The 16,420-nt window shown below is 45.3% G+C and overlaps 1 pseudogene; it reads right to left on the reverse strand.

The window, feature by feature from the left end:
- Positions 1-7,689: 7,689 nt before the first annotated feature.
- On the reverse strand, positions 7,690-14,254 carry LOC120036312 (annotated as a pseudogene).
- Positions 14,255-16,420: the final 2,166 nt, after the last annotated feature.

Below are 16,420 nucleotides of genomic sequence, written 5' to 3' on the forward strand. Positions count from 1 at the left end.
ATTCTGTTAAAGCTCCCCAAAGCACACACATCCCTGGGTCGCTCCTCTTCTCAGTTCGCTGCAGCTAGCGACTGGAACGAGCTGCAACAAACACTCAAACTGGACAGTTTTATCTCAATCTCTTCATTCAAAGACTCAATCATGGACACTCTTACTGACAGTTGTGGCTGCTTTGTGTGATGTATTATTGTCTCTACCTTCTTGCCCTTTGTGCTGTTGACTGTGCCCAATGCGTGTACCATGTTTTGTGCTACTACAATGTGGTGTTGCTACCATGTTGTGTTGCTACCATGTTGTTGTCATGTTGTGTTGCTACCATGCTGTGTTGTTGTCTTAGGTCTCTCTTTATGTAGTGTTGTCTCTCTTGTTGTGTAGAGTGTTTTGTCCTATATTTATATTGTATTTCTTTTTTATAGGCCCCCGTCCCCGCAGAACGCCTTTTGCCTTTCTGTAGGCCGTCATTGTAAATAAGACATTTGTTCTTAACTGACTTTCCTAGTTAAATAAAGGTAAAATACAATAAAAATTGGAATCTGTACAAAATGTTACGAATTTGTAATGCATATGATCTGTTACAAATTCCAATATGGTGTGGCTAACCTTAGCTTAGCTAGGGGTTAGGGGTTAAGGCAGCATTTCCCGAACCTGCTCCTCGAAACCCCAAGAAGTGCACGTTTTGTTTTTTGCCCTAACACCACACGGCTGATTCAAATGATCAAAGCATGATGATTCATTTATTATTTTAAGGCAAAAAACTAAAATGCCTATCCCTTGGCATCCCAAGGACCGAATTTAGGATAGCCTGGGTTAAGGTTAGGGTTAGGGGAAGGGTTAGCTAACATGTTAAGTAGTTGCAAATTAGCTTAAAAAAAAGTACTAGATGAGATGTGATTCAAACACGCAACCTTTTGGCTTGGTAAACGTACCGTTGGCGTTATAACGCCATCCTCCCCGACAAACCTTGTTTTTGGCTTAAAGGAAAGATTCACCCATTTTGAATATTACTTTTGTTGAATGCTACTGTATACTGTATTTGTGAATCTCTGAACGATGTTCTATTGATTGCCGGGGTCACTTCAGGGGTCATTGCGGGGCTGCAGCTGGATGCGTCTCATTCAAGCAGGCAGAAATACCTGTATGACACGTTTTGCATCATATTTTTCTGTTGTTGTTGTGAAGTTTGTTATTCGTGGCCATAAGTGAGAAGCAGAGAGAGACAGAGAGCATCACACACCGCTTGGGAAGCAGAGAGACTTGCGCCGCTGCTTGCACGTCTCAGAACAGGAACGCTCGGGGTCGGAGTCTCCGCTGATAGGCTACTCGGTTTGACATCTCACTGGCTTCAGTAGCGGAGGAGGCAGAATCCTCAACAGCCCATCTGTCTGATCCTAACACTTCTAAGCTCGTGATTTTCTCAAACATGACAATGCTTATGGCATTATAAAATGGCGGAAAATGGTTAATTAGGATGAATCTATTTAGTTGAATATTCTATACGCTACTCTCTCTCTCTTACACACACACACTGAGATGGCACTGCTAAACATGTTACCTCAGTTGCAGTTCTATTCCTCCTCAGAGAGCTGAATGATGATGATGAAGATGGTGATGGTTGCAGTGATGATGATGATGGTGATAGTGATGGGGATGATGGTAGTGATGATGATGATGGTAGTGGTGATGAAGATGGTGATGGTTGCAGTGATGAGGATGATGATAGTGATGGGGATGATGATGGTAGTGGTGATGATGATGATGGTGATAGTGATGGGGATGATGATGGTAGTGGTGATGATGATGATGGTGGTAGTGATGAGGATGATGGTAGTGATGATGATTATGGTACAGGTGATGATGGTGGTCGTAGTGATGAGGATGGTAGTGATGATGATCAAATCAAATTTTATTTGTCACGTGCGCCGAATACAACAGGTGTAGGTAGACCTTACAGTGAAATGCTTACTTACAAGCCCTTAACCAACAATGTAGTTTTAAGAAAATACCTAAAAAAAGGTAAGAGATAAGAATAACAAATAATTAAAGAGCTGCAGTAAATAACAATAGCGGGGCTATATACAGGGTATTACGGTACAGAGTCAATGTGGAGGCTATATACAGGGTATTACGGTACAGAGTCAATGTGGAGGCTATATACAGGGTATTACGGTACAGAGTCAATGTGGAGACTATATACAGGGTATTACGGTACAGAGTCAATGTGGAGGCTATATACAGGGGGTACCGGTACAGAGTCAATGTGGAGGCTATATACAGGGTGTTACGGTAGAGTCAATGTGGAGGCTATATACAGGGGGTACCGGTACAGAGTCAATGTGGAGGCTATATACAGGGTGTTACGGTACAGAGTCAATGTGGAGGCTATATACAGGGGGTACCGGTACAGAGTCAATGTGGAGACTATATACAGGAGGTACCGGTACAGAGTCAATGTGGAGGCTATATACAGGGGGTACCGGTACAGAGTCAATGTGGAGGCTATATACAGGGGGTACCGGTACAGAGTCTTTGTGGAGGCTATATACAGGGGGTACCGGTACAGAATCAATGTGGAGGCTATATACAGGGTGTACCGGTACAGAGTCAATGTGGAGACTATATACAGGAGGTACCGGTACAGAGTCAATGTGGAGGCTATATACAGGGGGTACCGGTACAGAGTCAATGTGGAGGCTATATACAGGGGGTACCGGTACAGAGTCAATGTGGAGGCTATATACAGGGGGTACCGGTACAGAGTCAATGTGGAGGCTATATACAGGGGGTACCGGTACAGAGTCAATGTGGAGACTATATACAGGGGGTACCGGTACAGAGTCAATGTGGAGGCTATATACAGGGGGTACCGGTACAGAGTCAATGTGGAGGCTATATACAGGGGGTACCGGTACAGAGTCAATGTGGAGGCTATATACAGGGGGTACCGGTACAGAATCAATGTGGAGGCTATATACAGGGGGTACCGGTACAGAGTCAATGTGGAGGCTATATACAGGGGGTACCGGTACAGAGTCAATGTGGAGGCTATATACAGGGGGTACCGGTACAGAGTCAATGTGGAGGCTATATACAGGGGGTACCGGTACAGAATCAATGTGGAGGCTATATACAGGGTGTTACGGTACAGAATCAATGTGGAGGCTATATACAGGGGGTACCGGTACAGAGTCAATGTGGAGGCTATATACAGGGGGTACCGGTACAGAGTCAATGTGGAGGCTATATACAGGGGGTACCGGTACAGAGTCAATGTGGAGGCTATATACAGGGGGTACCGGTACAGAGTCAATGTGGAGGCTGTATACAGGAGGTACCAGTACAGAGTCAATGTGGAGGCTATATACAGGAGGTACCGGTACAGAGTCAATGTGGAGGCTATATACAGGGGGTACAGAGTCAATGTGCGGGGGCACCGGTGTCGAGGTAATTGAGGTAATATGTACATGTAGGTAGAGTTATTAAAGTGGCTATGCATAGATAATAAGAGAGAGAAGGGGGGCGGGGCAATGCAAATAGTCTGGGTAGCCATTTGATTAGCTGTTCAGGAGTCTTATGGCTTGGGGGTAGAAGCTGTTTAGAAGCCTCTTGGACCTAGACTTGGCGCTCCGGTACCGCTTGCCGTGCGGTAGCAGAGAGAACAGTCTATGACTAGGGTGGCTGGAGTCTCTGACAATTTTTAGGGCCTCCTCTGACACCCCCTAGTATAGAGGTCCTGGATGGCAGGAAGCCTCGCCCCAGTGACGTACTGGGCCATACGCACTACCCTCTGTAGAGCCTTGCGGTGGGAGGCCGAGCAGTTGCCATACCAGGCAGTGATGCAACCAGTCAGGATGCTCTCGATGGCGCAGCTGTAAAACCTTTTGAGGATCTGAGGACCCATGCCAAATCTTTTCAGTCTCCTGAGGGGAAATAGGTTTAGTCATGCCCTCTTCATAACTGTCTTGGTGTGCTTGGACAATGTTAGTTTGTTGTGGACGCCAAGGAACTTGAAGCTCTCAACCTGCTCCACTACAGCCCCGTCGATGAGAATGGGGCCGTGCTCAGTCATCCTTTTTCTTGTGGTCCACAATCATCTCCTTTGTCTTGATCACGTTGAGGGAGAGGTTGTTGTCCTGGCACCACACGGTCAGGTCTCTGACCTCCTCCCTATAGGCTGGCTCATCGTTGTCGTTGTGTCATCGGCAAACTTAATGATGGTGTTGGAGTCGTGCCTGACCGTGCAGTCATGAGTGAACAGGGAGTACAGGAGGGGACTGAGCACGCACCCCTGAGGGGCCCCCGTGTTGAGGATCAGCGTGGCGGATGTGTTGTTACCTACCCTTACCACCTGGGGGTGGCCCGGCAGGAAGTCCAGGATCCAGTTGCAGAGGGAGGTGTTTAGTCCCAGGGTCCTTAGCTTAGTGATGAGCTTTGAGGGCACTATGGTGTTGAACGCTGAGCTGTAGTCAATGAATAGCATTCTCACATAGGTGTTCCTTTTGTCAGGTGGGAAATGTTAGTGTGGAGTGCAATAGAGATTGCATCATCAGTGGATCTGTTGGTGCAGTATGCAGATTACAGTGGGTCTAGGGTTTCTAGGATAATGGTGTTGATGTGAGCCATGACCAGCCTTTCAAAGCATTTCATGGCTACAGACGTGAGTGCTACGGGTCGGTAGTCATTTAGGCAGGTTACTTTAGTGTTCTTGGGCACAGGGACTATGGTGGTCTGCTTGAAACATGTAGGTATTACAGACTCAGACAGAGAGAGGTTGAAAATGTCAGTGAAGACACTTGCCAGTTGGTCAGCACATGCTCGGAGTACACGTCATGGTAATCCGTCTGGCCCAGCGGCCTTGTGAATGTTGACCTGTTTAAAGGTCTTACATCGGCTGCGGAGAGCATGATCACACAGTCGTCCGGAACAGCTGATGCTATTTAGCTCGACTGGTAGGTTCGTGTCACTGGACAGCTCTCGGCTGTGCTTCCCTTTGTAGTCTGTAATAGTTTGCAAGCCCTGCCACATCCGACAAGCGTTGGAGCCGGTGTAGTACGATTCGATCCTAGTCCTGTATTGATGCTTTGCTTGTTTGCAAATGTTGCCTGTAATCTATGGCTTCTGGTTTGGGTATGTACGTACAGTCACTGTTGAGACGACGTACTCAATGCACTTATTGATAAAGCCAGTTGCTGATGTGGTGTCCTCAACGCCATAGGAAAAATCCCGGAACATATTCCAGTCTGTGCTAGCAAAACAGTCCTGTAACTTAGCATCTGCTTCATCTGACCACTTTTTTATAGACCGAGTCACTGGTGCTTCCTGCTTTAATTTTTGCTTGTAAGCAGGAATCAGGAGGATAGAGTTATGGTCAGATTTGCCAAATGGCACCTCTCTAGGTGTTCCTAGGTGTTTCTTTGGCACCTCTCTAGGCGTTCCTTGGTGTTTCTTTGGCACCTCTCTTGGTGTTTCTTTGGCACCTCTCTTGGTGTTTCTTTGGCACCTCTCTTGGTGTTTCTTTGGCACCTCTCTTGGTGTTTCTTTGGCGCCTCTCTTGGTGTTTCTTTGGTGCCCTCTTTTCCTTTTGCCTTTGGTGGTTTTAGCAGAGAACTTTCCTGGTGATGGTGGAGTGCCTTTCGGAGGATGTGGCTAATCTCCATCATCAGCTCCGGGATCTCCTCATCCACCGTAACCTTGTTGGTGCACTCCCACAGGTCCATGTTGCTGACCTTGAGTGCCTTCCTGCCCGACTACATTGCTGACGCATCCCAGATCTTACAACGCCTGGATAGGTATTTTACATATCAGCTAACCACATCATGTTATAGCAATCTGGTGCCTGACGGCACAGTCTTTGACGTGGCACGCAACTATTGGTTGATGCAATGTAATGGGACCACGACCAATGAGGGGATTCAATTAAGGTGGCCTGGTTACCCGGACAGTTTTCACCTGGCTGTCTCCCGGGTATGAGCCGTGTGCTTCACTCAAAGCTGATGGTGAATCAGTCTCAAAACAAAGTGACATGTCGGGCACGTGGAGTTATGATTTAAGATTCAGAGTTTTCACGTTTAAGGGTTTGCTCTTGATAAAAATCCCAAATATGTGCGTTACCTGCCTTGCCCATGAAAACTAGTTTGAAAATTCAAACATATTTTATGGAAAAGACATGTTCCTGAACAATACACCATGCTGCCTTGTTGAAAATCACCAGGAGGAGCAGATTACTGTTATGGTTTGTCGAGGACGCTCCTCCCTCACTATTTTTTCCCCAGTCACGACACGGGCCATAACTCGGTGCACCCAGGTTTCAGCATAATCAAACTCCCACAGTGTCTGACCATCTGATGCAGGGACGGGGAACTCCAGTTCTTAGGGGGCCTGATTGGTATCACAGGTTCTCAGCGCTAGCTAACACACCTGACAAAACGAATTGTACTGTAAACTGGAGACGATGATTAGTTGATTACTGGAGTCAGGTGTGTATCAGCTGGGGTAATAGTGTGTCACCAATCAAGCCCCTGAACACTGGAGTTTTCCCATCCCTGTTAGGATCTGTTATAGACAAATATGGCTTTTGGCACGGAATAAATAGCCGAGCCAGAAGCGAGACAATCCACTCGCTGTTATTTTTTGGTTCAATTGTAGTCAAATGAACTAAGCAGACCAAAGCCAGAGAGCCAACCTGTTAAGCTGACAGGAACTGGCAATTTTATTCCCCAATGGTAAACGGCCTGAGTGAACTACGTTAATTTATCCAACATCTTCCGCTGAGCTATACAGATTTTCCCTTTGAAGTTATTTTTTTAATCACTTGAAAAGATGAAAATGTAACATTCTCGCTTTTAACAATCAATTGGAAAATCTCAACAGTTTCATATTTGACAAGCAAGTATAAATCTTTGTCTGAGCAGGTTTAAAGCTGTTTCCTGCAATGTTCACCATTTAATATTCTAATTTCAACCTCCATTTGCATAATTTTGCATTAAACGAGTATCATTAAAACAAACTAGTAAAAATAACACTTCATTATTTAATAATTTATTAACACTTGAAGTTCAGGAGCTGTGGAAAGTGGAGTTTCATGACAACCATGCATGGACCACATCTCAAATGGCATACGATTCCCTATATAAAAGGCCAAAACCTATTTGCGAAACATGGCCAAAAGTAGTGCACTATATAGGGAATAGGGCTCTGGTCTAAAGTAGTGCACTATATAGGGAATAGGGTGCCATTTGTGACTTAACCCAGTGTTTTACTGAGCCAACAAATAAATTGGATCATGTTATAGAAGAACTATTTAAGCTGGATCATCGGAGACGATGACACCTTAAACAGTCTGTAAGAAAATGTCATAAAATATGGTCCGTTACAAAGAGCGAGAAGCTCTGCTCCTGAGTTTAACAAGCGGTAGTTAGCCCAGATCTGGGACTAGGTGGTAGTTAGCCCTGATCTGGGACAAGGCTAGGTGGTAGTTAGCCCAGATCTGGGACTAGGCTAGGAGGTAGTTAGCCCAGATCTGGGACTAGGCTAGGAGGTAGTTAGCCCAGATCTGGGACTAGGCTAGGAGGTAGTTAGCCCAGATCTGGGACTAGGCTAGGAGGTAGTTAGCCCAGATCTGGGACCAGGCTAGGTGGTAGTTAGCCCAGATCTGGGACTAGGCTAGGTGGTAGTTAGCCCAGATCTGGGACTAGGCTAGGAGGTAGTTAGCCCAGATCTGGGACCAGGCTAGGTGGTAGTTAGCCCAGATCTGGGACTAGGCTAGGTGGTAGTTAGCCCAGATCTGGGACTAGGCTAGGTGGTAGTTAGCCCAGATCTGGGACTTGGCTAGGAGGTAGTTAGCCCAGATCTGGGACTAGGCTAGGAGGTAGTTAGCCCAGATCTGGGACCAGGCTAGGAGGTAGTTAGCCCAGATCTGGGACCAGGCTAGGTGGTAGTTAGCCCAGATCTGGGACTAGGTGGTAGTTAGCCCAGATCTGGGACTAGGTGGTAGTTAGCCCAGATCTGGGACTAGGCTATGTGGTAGTTAGCCCATATCTGGGACTAGGCTAGGTGGTAGTTAGCCCAGATCTGGGACTAGGCTAGGTGGTAGTTAGCCCAGATCTGGGACTAGGCTAGGTGGTAGTTAGCCCAGATCTGGGACTAGGCTAGATGGTAGTAGTCTCTGGAGTAGTAGCCCATTCATTCTCTGTGGGGGTAGGAGGAGGAGTAAAATGTCCTCCTGGATCACTGTTCCCTCGCCGCTCCATCTGTGATGGTTGATACGGCTCCCTGGCCCATGTTGACGTCGCTGATGCAGGCCCACTGGCCGCCCGCAGACTCCTTCCACAGAGTCACCTAGAGACAGGCAACGACAGTCACAATTAAAGACAAACAAGGGGATCATTTGTGACAGCACTGAGTCGCTGTGGATAAAAGCTTCTGCTAAGTGGGCGTGAATCATCCATACAGCTGCAGATTAAAATGGTACCCATTTCTGGCATTTCACCAACAAAATCACTGCTGGGAACAAAGAGTTGCTTTCATATTTTCGCCTTCAACATTTGTGACAGAAAATTGAAAAAGGTTTATTTATTCGGCCCACTAGTGAACGAGTAAACAATTCACCTCTGACCTTGGTGTGTGTGTGTGTGTGTACTGACCTTAGTATCTTGGTGTGTGTGTGTACTGACCTTAGTATCTTGGTGTGTGTGTGTACTGACCTTGGTGTCTTGGTGTACTGACCTTGGTGTGTGTGTGTGTGTGTGTGTGTGTGTGTGTGCTGACCTTGTTGTCTTGGTGTGTATGTGTGTGTGTGTGTGTGCTGACCTTGTTGTCCCCTCCGGACACAGCCAGGATGTTTCCAGTGATGGACCAGCTGACATGCCACACCACGTCGTTGAACTTGTGAAGCAGTTTAGCCGTCCACGTGTTACCTGAAGGGCCGTCCACGTGTTACCTGAAGGGCCGTCACACGTGTTACCTGAAGGGCCGTCCACGTGTTACCTGAAGGGCCGTCACACGTGTTACCTGAAGGGCCGTCACACGTGTTACCTGAAGGGCCGTCACACGTGTTACCTGAAGGGCCGTCACACGTGTTACCTGAAGGGCCGTCACACGTGTTACCTGAAGGGCCGTCCACGTGTTACCTGAAGGGCCGTCACACGTGTTACCTGAAGGGCCGTCACACGTGTTACCTGAAGGGCCGTCCACGTGTTACCTGAAGGGCCGTCACACGTGTTACCTGAAGGGCCGTCCACGTGTTACCTGAAGGGCCGTCACACGTGTTACCTGAAGGGCCGTCACACGTGTTACCTGAAGGGCCGTCCACGTGTTACCTGAAGGGCCGTCCACGTGTTACCTGAAGGGCCGTCACACGTGTTACCTGAAGGGCCGTCACACGTGTTACCTGAAGGGCCGTCACACGTGTTACCTGAAGGGCCGTCACACGTGTTACCTGAAGGGCCGTCACACGTGTTACCTGAAGGGCCGTCACACGTGTTACCTGAAGGGCCGTCACACGTGTTACCTGAAGGGCCGTCACACGTGTTACCTGAAGGGCCGTCACACGTGTTACCTGAAGGGCCGTCACACGTGTTACCTGAAGGGCCGTCACACGTGTTACCTGAAGGGCCGTCACACGTGTTACCTGAAGGGCCGTCACACGTGTTACCTGAAGGGCCGTCACACGTCCAGGTGAATACCCTGCCGTCCTGCACACAGACAGCAAGAGAGAGTTTTTGTTATGAGATAAATGTCTTAGCCACACTAGCAAACAAGACCACAACAAAAACAGTTTTATTTTAAACTGCCGTTCACGAGGGTCCCAACAGACCATACAAGATCATAGAACGCGGTCGTGTATTCAACTCCATTTAAATTCAGGAAGTGACATTTATTTGAGGTGGAAAACATCTCTATTCTAAATAAAACTGCCACTTTTTCAAATTGTTGGAATTAACGGAATGAACTAAACTGGAATTGACCTTCAGCAGTTTGTTGGTCATATGAGATGAGCCTGAATCAAACACAACACTGTTTTTCTCTGATAACAGTAGAGGCGTACCTGAGAGCAGCTAGCAATGGTGCTGCTGGGTAGTCCTATGGAGGGAGCCCAGCCTACATCTCTGACCCAATCACTGTGAGCCTCCAGCTTCTGGTCTTCCTTCCATTGGCCATCCTCCTCTCTAAGAAAGAAGACATACAAAACCTGTCTAGCAGCCATTTAATATTACAATTCTTCACTTACCATAGGAACCTATTTGGGAACACTTTCCATGAAGTGGCTCACACAATTATGGCTATAAGAGATGTTCCGGCAAGTAAGTGAAAATGTTCTGTGATTTTATAGAACTATAGCGGTGTTGTGCATAAGACCCCTTGACTTACGTCCAGAGCTTGACCAGGTTGTCACAGCCTCCTGAGACAAACCTCTTGATGCAGTTGGGTTTTCAGACCTGACGGCTGGTCTATCGGACTACCTGGCCCCACCGCTGGAGCCCGGCTCACTGCATTACAGCCAATCTGACAGGACAGACGATTGGGTTGTCACAACACACAGTCACATTGACAGACTGTTTAAAAAGCCTGTTCATACAACATGTCTAACAATTAAAATGTCAACTACTTCAGTCTGAAGCATTCAGGTTTATTCATACGAACACAGGATACGGTCACGAGAAAAGAAAGCTGTAGGGTTTTAAAGTCAGACCACACAGTGAAAAAGTACATTCATTTAAACCCGTAAGCCTTGTTCTCACTGTGTGTGCACTGCTGATCTTCTTTATGTTCCACTGTTGATCCCCACAGCAGGTGACCAATGAGATGGCTCCGTCTGAGCTGCCACAGGCCAGGATCAGACCAAAGTCATATGGACCCCAGCATACTGAATTCACTGGAGACACATAAATGGGATAATTAAGTAATAAGGCCTGAGGAGATGTGGTATATGACCAATATACCACGTTTACGGGCTGGTCTTATGCACGACGCAACGCGGAGTGCCTGGATACAGCCCTTAGCCGTGGCGTATTGGCCATATACCACAAACCCCCGAGGTGCCGTATTGCTATTTTAAACTGGTTACCAACGTAATTATACCAGTAAATAGTACTTTTTTTGTCATACCCTTGGTATACGGTCTGATATACCACGGCATTCAGCCAATCAGCATTCAGGGCTCGTACCACCCGGTTTATAACAACCAATAAAATACAACAAAATTGAAAAAAATCTTTAGCATGTGAACTCAACTGGTATATTTCCCAGTAGAATACATTATTGTCCATTTTCTTTACAGTCCACAGAAATGCTTATTTTGCTTGCCTTTTAACCTAATCCCCTGAGATCTACAAACCCCAAAAGGAGTTGGAAGCACAGGGTCATGGGTCAGCCAAGGTTCCGTGCCCCTTGGAGCAATTAAGGGTTAAGTGGTTACAGGCGAGGTTCTCACCTGAGGAGTCGTGTCCAGTGTACTCGTACATTTTGTCCCAAGTACCGTTCTCCTCCTCCCAGATGATCACCTTCCTGTCGTAGGAACACGAGGCCAGGATGTTGCCGTACATGGGGTGAGCCCAGGCCACCTGCCACACAGGACCCTCGTGACTGTGGAGAGAGAGAGACAATTATAAAACAACCACATTATACGTCCATGTGAGTTTGAAAATGTGAAAAAAAGTTCCAACATCACAATCACATGTTTTCCTACTAAGCTGACAATTGGTAGAAATCGTCCCCTCAATCCACACACTGGTGAAAATTAATATATATAACTAGGTTAAATAACTAATCAAAGATAAGAACTGTGATCAAAGAACTACAATGGATCTGAACTCATTTAGGTCACACTTACCCTCTCAAATCCACCACAAGGATCTGTCCTCCATTTTTCACATGGAAGATCTTGACAGACCTGTCAGAAGAGCAGGTGGCCAGTCTGTTGCCGTAGTAATCCATCCGGGCATCATGCTTTACACACAACAGACCACATCAAGACAGATCAAAGGTCGCAGTCATATCAAATCAGTCAAGGTATAGTGAGTAGTAGACAAGGCATAGCTAGACACAATCAATTCAGAGGATAGTTTGTTGCATAACAGTCGAGTGAGGAACACTAGATAAAGACTTACAGGGCAATGGAATTAACTTAATACACAACTCATTCAAAATCAAATCAATGACACTCAGTCAACTATCTTAGCTACACTGAACAAAAATATAAAACGCAACATGTAAAGTGCTAGTTATTCCACCGGCACAAAAAGCTTATTTCTCTCAAATTGTGTTCACAAATTTTGTTGACATCCCTGTTAATGAGCATTTCTCATTTGCCAAGATAATCCTTCCACCTGACAAATGTGTCATATCAAGAAGCCCGATTAAACAATGTGATCATTACACAGGTGCACCTTGTGCTGGGGACCATAAAAGGCCACTCTAAAAAGTGCAGTTTTGTCACACAACACAATGCTACAGATGTCTCATGTTTTGAAGGAATGTGCAATTGGCATGCTGACGGCAGGATTGTCCACCAGAGCTGTTGCCAGAGAATTAAATGTTCATTTTTCTACATCGTTTTAGAGAATTTGGCAGTACGGCCAACCGGACTCACAACCGCAGACCACGTGTAACCACGCCAGCCCAGGACCTCCACATCCGGCTTCTTCACCTGCGGCATCATCTGAGATCAGCCACCAGGACAGCTGATGAAAACAGTTTGTTTGCACAACTGAAGAATTTCTGCACAAACTGTCAGAAACAGTCTCAGGGAAGCTCATCTTCCTACCCATCGTCCTCACAAGGGTCTTGACTTGACTGCAGTCATAACCGACTTCAGTGGGAAAATGCTCACCTTCGATGGCCACTGGAACGCTGGAGATGTGTGCTCTTCACAGATGAATTCCGGTTTCAACCGGGCAGAAGGTAGACAGAGTGTATGGCGTCATGTGGGCCAGCGGTTTGTGGATGTCAACGTTGTGAACAGAGTGCCCCACGCGGGCGGTGGGATTATGGTATGGGCAGGCATGAGCTAGGGACAACAAACACAATTGCATTTTATCGATGGTAATTTGAATGCACAGAGATACCGTGACGAGATACTGAGGTCCATTGTTGTGGCATTCATCTGTTGCCATCATCTCATGTTTCAGCATGACAAATGCTGGGCCCCATGGCACAAGGATCTTTACACAATTCCATGGCCTGCATACTCACCAGACATGTCACCCATTGAGCATGTTTGGGATGCTCTGGATCGATGTGTACGACAGCGTGTTCCGGTTCCCGCTAATATCCAGCAACTTCGTATACAGCCATTGAAGAGGAGTGGGACAACACTCCACGGGCCACAATCAACAGCCTGATCAACTCTATGCAAAGGAGATGTCATGCCGCATGAGGCAAATAATGGGAACAACAGACAGTGACTGGGTTTCTGATCCATGCCCATGCCTTTTTTTTAAGGTATCTGTGACCAACAGATATATCTCTGTTCCCAGCAGTGGTGGGAGGAGCTAAAGGAGGCTGGACTCGTTGTAATGGCATTAATAGAACAGAGTCAAACATGTGGTTTCCATGTTTGATACCGTTCCATTTCAGCCATTAATTAGCATATCCTCGTATAGCTCCCCCCACCAGCCTCCACTGATCCCCAGTCATGTGAAATCCATAGACTACTGACTGATTTCCTTATATGAACTGTAACTGTTCAGTGTAGTTAGCTAATATTGCTGGCTGTCACAGAGTTCACAGTTCATTGACGAGGAACTTGACTCACGATCATGTCCTCATGGGAGGTGTCCACCGTGTTGATGACGGAAACCTATATGCAAGACAAACAGAAGGGATGATCAGATAAGCTGGAACGCCACATTTTTCAGTGTTACATGAGCTGCTAACTAAATTACAGAGAACGCATACAATAGTTTACGAAAGATTGGAACAGATATAACCGTATATTTAGTGTTCCAGCTAATTAAATACTAGTAAACAACATAAATCTCTGTGAAAAAGACACTTGTAAATTTTTGCAACTTGGCAAGCTAGCGTTAGTTACCAACCGGTGACTGGCTATCTCACTACTGTTAACTGATGTTTGAATGAACCAGAAATGTTCCGCTACTTACCATAAATGATTAGTATTGTAATACTTTTGTTGTTGTCTCTAAACAGAGGATAGCACTCCAAATCGTGTAACCCTGTTAACAATTGATCTCGGTTTTACGATATATCATCAAGAATTGTTTTCTGATCCGACGTGGCAACAAATATTAGCATCTTCCCAGCAACACTAAAGAATGACTTCCGGTTCACGGAATTTCGTAAATGTTCAAAATAAATGCCCCCCACGTTTTAGTAAAAAAACATCTCATTAACCTTTATTTATTCATTGGTGTATGACAAATAATTCTCTAAACATAAACAAACTCACCTGTTCTCTGTTCTAGGTACTCTAGTGAGTAAACTCGACCCTGAACTTATTTAAGCTTACCATAACAAAGGGGTTGAAAACTTATTGACTCAAGATATTTCAGCTTTTCATTTTTAATGAATTTGTTAAAATGTCTGAAAACGTAATTCCACTTTGACATTATGGGGTATTGTGTGTAGGCCAGTGACACAAAATCTCAATTTAATCAATTTAAAATGTAACACAACAAAATGTGGAAAAGGGGTGTGAACTTTTTGAAGGCGCTGTATCTCCTGTACAGCGCCTTATCTCCTGTATCTCCTGTACAGCGCCTTATCTCCTGTATCTCCTGTACAGCGCCTTATCTCCTTATCTCCTGTATCTCCTGTACAGCGCATATAGGTTTCCGTCATCAACACCGTGGACAGCTCTTATGACGACATCATCGTGAGTCAAGTTCCTCATCAATGAACTATGAACGCTGCTGTGACATCTAGTCAAATGGCCACCCAGACTATTTGCATTGCCCCCCAACCCCGTCTTTTACACAGCTGCTACTCTCTGTTGTTATCATCTGTGCATAGTCACTTTAATAACTTTACCTATATATTACCTCAAATAACCAGCGCCCCTGCACATTGACTCTGTACCCCCCTGTATATAGTCTCGCTATTGTTATTTTACTGCTGCTCTTTCTTTACTTGTCCCTTTTATTTCTTATCCGTATTTTTTTTTTAAATGCATTGTTGGTTAAGGGCTCGTCAGTAAGCATTTCACTGTAAGGTCTACTACACCTGTTGTATTCAGCATTTCACTGTAAGGTCTACTACACCTGTTGTATTCAGCATTTCACTGTAAGGTCTACTACACCTGTTGTATTCAGTATTTCACTGTAAGGTCTACTACACCTGTTGTATTCAGCATTTCACTGTATGGTCTACTACACCTGTTGTGTTCAGCATTTCACTGTAAGGTCTACTACACCTGTTGTATTCAGCATTTCACTGTAAGGTCTACTACACCTGTTGTATTCAGCATTTCCCTGTAAGGTCTACTACACCTGTTGTATTCAGCATTTCACTGTAAGGTCTACTACACCTGTTTTATTCAGCATTTCACTGTAAGGTCTACTACACCTGTTGTATTCAGCATTTCACTGTAAGGTCTACTACTCCTGTTGTATTCGGCGCATGTGACTAATACGATTTGATAGCCAGCCTCTAATTACTATAGTTGACTGAGTGTCGTTGATTTGATTTGAACGGGTCGTTTATTATCTTAATTCCATTGCCCTGTAAAACTGTATCTAGCTATACTTAGTCTACTACTAACTGTACCTTGACTGATTTGATATGACTGCGACCTTTGATCTGTATTGACGCGGTCTGTTATGTCTTAAGCATGATGCCCAGATGGATTAATTCCTATCATACACATAGCGTTTACTGTGGACTTTTATTTTTGAAGGTAAAAATCTGAAAAACCGGAAGTCTTAATTTGGATAGGATCCAGCTCAAAGACAGTACCAAAGACAGTACAATATGAAGATAGGCATAAACGTTTCTACTTCAACTATTTGCACATTGTTATAACACTGTACATAGCCATAATATGACATTTTAAATGTCTCTATTCTTTTGAAACTTATTGTTATTATCTATTTTACTAGCTTTGGAAATGTAACATATGCTTCCCATGCCAATAAAGGCCATTGAATTGAACTGCTTCTCCGATCACACTTGTAGGCGATGTCATGGCGCAACCCAGTCGCTCATTAATTATGTACTATATTTACAAATTAGCACAATGTTTTTATGTACTAATAACGAGAGACTGGGTTGCGTAGCGACGTTGGCTAGCTAAACTCATGCGTAGAATCAAGTCATCGGGTCTAACGGTCGTCTCGCTACGAACCGCGCGTCTTTCGATATAAAGTTGTTTTTGACGAAAATGAAAACGTGTCAGTTTGTCACTTTCATGAGGTTGGAGTAATAACATGTTCAACTACTTAAGACACTGGCTCGAATATAGATTGTG

Source organism: Salvelinus namaycush, unplaced genomic scaffold (assembly GCF_016432855.1).
Source record: "Salvelinus namaycush isolate Seneca unplaced genomic scaffold, SaNama_1.0 Scaffold13, whole genome shotgun sequence".
Classification (NCBI taxonomy): Eukaryota; Metazoa; Chordata; class Actinopteri; order Salmoniformes; family Salmonidae; genus Salvelinus; species Salvelinus namaycush.